The sequence below is a fragment of the Cynara cardunculus genome (genome assembly GCF_001531365.2).
Source record: "Cynara cardunculus var. scolymus isolate 2C chromosome LG 5, CcrdV1, whole genome shotgun sequence".
Classification (NCBI taxonomy): Eukaryota; Viridiplantae; Streptophyta; class Magnoliopsida; order Asterales; family Asteraceae; genus Cynara; species Cynara cardunculus.
In genome coordinates, this window is record NC_037532.1 from 20,044,351 (window position 1) to 20,047,393 (window position 3,043).

Below are 3,043 nucleotides of genomic sequence, written 5' to 3' on the forward strand. Positions count from 1 at the left end.
GCTTCTGTTGGGTCAAAGAATCTAAGTATCTCATCCTTGTCCAAATACACAAACCCATAAATGGGATTGTGCAGAATGGTGTTTGGATAGAACTTAGACACCCAACTTGGCCTGCTGTACGGAAGAGTGATCTTCAGATTCTTCTGTGCTAGACGCATGGCCAATTCAAAATCCTTCTGGCTGTAGTACATTACTTGTGTGCGCATAACTTCGATCAGCCTTCTGAGAGATACTTGATATGATGACCTCCTCCCCATGTAGATATTTAGGATTTTGTGCATATAAATGAGATCATACACGCAGAGGTTATGCAGATCAGTGTCAGAGAATGTATAGATATTTCCGTCTTCTCTCTTTACAACGTATTGAGAGTAGAGCACAGCCTTCTTCAATAAAGTTCTTGGGGAAATAGACACCAAAGATTTGAACATGTGGCACGAGAAGACCTGCTCACGAGGCCTTGTAAGTCTGGATAATCGGAATTTGGCTGCGGCAGAGGGAATCCCAGTGAGCTCTGGGTCGTAGGGTGGCTCTGTGTCTGTCACAGAGTATTTCCATAWAAGAATTTCCTCTGGGGTAGTAACGGGCTCTGTGCGAACGTTCAGCGAAGGAATCTTGCTCATAGACTCCAAAATCTCAGAGACCCATCCCCCTGGAGTAGACTCTGGCATCTTCTTTTCTTCTTCTTCTTCCAAGATAGGCCTTTAGGTTGATCCCTCTGCAAGGATGGGCTTAACTATTCCTTGCAGAGCATCGAACGTACCCGTGGACGTTGTTTGTTGGACTTGTGGGATTGCAGAAGATGTGGCCTCACCTTCTCTGACATGCATAGGCGCTCTTCCCCTTTTTGCCTGAGCCTCTGCCTTGGTTTGCTTTAGGACTCTGAGGAGTTCGGGTTCATCAGCGTATTTTTTCTTCATCGATTGGCGCAAAGGATTCTGAGCTTGAAGATGAACCCTTCTTTGATGACTCTACAGCTACGGCCTTTCCCTTGCCTGTAGGCTCTGCAGCCTTCTTCTTTCCTTTATTAGTAGCTGTAGGTTCTCCTATCTTTACACCCTTGGCAGGTGCTCTGGCGGCTGGTTTCTTCTGTTGTGGGGCCTTGGCCTTTTTCTTTTCCTCCTTTTTCTCCCCCTCATGACGATCACCATCACGCATGTGATCGTCATGGCTCTGGATGGCATCAGCCTTGCATGAAGTAAGGGGAGCCCTCCTCAAATGTCGTAGGATTCTGGTGGCCGCCTTGTACATCTTTTCTATTACCTTTTCCGCACCTGCAGAGGCATTCATCACGTCAAGCTCTGTAGCCCACTTAAGTTTGGAGACGATGGATAGAACTTCTGCTCGAAGGAGGTCACCTTCCTTGGCAAGCTTGGACATGGATTCTGCGAGTTTATCATTGGAAGAAAAGAGCTCATTTTAAGCATAGAAAAGTGGTCGATCAAAGTATTCCCTAGAGCATCCACCATGGCGTCCAGTTCTCTGCGAGTGGCCAAGTGGTTGATGTTGGCAGTTGAGGACTTGGACTGGATGCCATAGGTGACCGCAGAGGAAAACATTTCCCTGATCTCGTCGCGGAATGAGGAATAGTCTGTGTAGCCCGCTGTGACGAAGTCTCCTGCAAACTTTGCCGCCATCTCTGTAAGTTCATCCTTTAGTGTTTTGATTAAGGAGGGGTTGAGAGACATTGCTTGGAAGGCCTCTGAAAGATCGTCCTTCTGTAAGATAGAGCTCTGAAGGGTCGCCAAAGAAAGTTTCAACTCTCTGGTGGTGGCGAAAAGCTCCTTCAGAGCCTCTGTAACCGATGTAAGATCCTGAGGCTGTTGCTGGGAGATGAACAAGCGTTTCAACTCGTCTATCTTTGTGAACAACTCTGTGGCAAAGGCTTTAAGCTCCCCCTTTGTCACAAAGTCGCTCTGGGAACTCGGACCACCAACACATAGTGACCATTCTGCATCGGAGCATGAGGCGCCCTCAGCGGCTGGCATAGCGTAGCCTGCTTGGGGACTTCCACCATATCCTTGAACATCTCCTTGAGGAGAGCCTAATGGTGTTCTGTAGATTTCATGCCTGGTAGGTTCAGAGCCTAACCTGGCAGAGGTATCTAGTGGAGATGATGGATGTTCTAGATCCACCACCTCTGTGACCCTTACCTGTGCCTCTGAAGCACGTTCTGGCTGTTCTCGCTCATGTGCAGAGGCAACACATACCTCTATGGGTTCTGTCGAGTCCTTGGGCGAATGGACTCTTATATTAAGACCTTCACCCTTTTGAGAGGATGGAGGAGTCATATGTCGGGGCCCGGGAGTGCGTTCCACAGAGGATGAAAGAGTATCCTCTACGGCGGTTAGATGGGTTGGGGTCGGCATGTGCGTGCCTGTTTCAATAGAGGGTCCTTCTAGAACAGGGCCTCTAGAATCGTGGATTGCACTGGGACTTTGGCTTGGATGTGTGCCAGGGGCATCTTTTTCTCCCTCGCCTAAATCTTCTACTTCTTCTTCTTCTTCTTCCTCATCTAAGATGATCTCTGTCCCCAACTGAGATGGATCAATTGGTTCCTGGAACTCCTTCTGGATATTCGACAGAATATCTTGAATTTGTTCCGTTGGAGAAACGTCGATGTGTGCCTTGCGCAACCTTCTGCGCTTTGGAGCTGTAGCCTCTGCCTGCTCTTTTTCTGCGATAGCCTGTGTGACCACAGGTTCTGTGATCGTAGGCTCTGTACATTCAGCCTTCTTGGTTTTTCTCTTTTTAGGCTTGGGCAGAGGCATAGTTGGGCCCTCTTCTTCTGTGGGCCACTTTTTCGCCTTCTTCACAGAAGTATCACCAACCTTCTGTGACTTCTTTTTCTTCTGGCGTGGAGGTGATGGGATACTAGGTGGATGCTCACTCATCTCACCAGCCACTACTGGCTCCTCCGTTCTTCCCTCTACTCTCATTTTGTTCACACTCTCACCTAGGGGAACTCCTATGCGTGGTGGGGTTACAGGGACCGGTTCTGGTCGCCTGTTACCACGTCTGTAAGCTTTGCGTTCTTCATGAG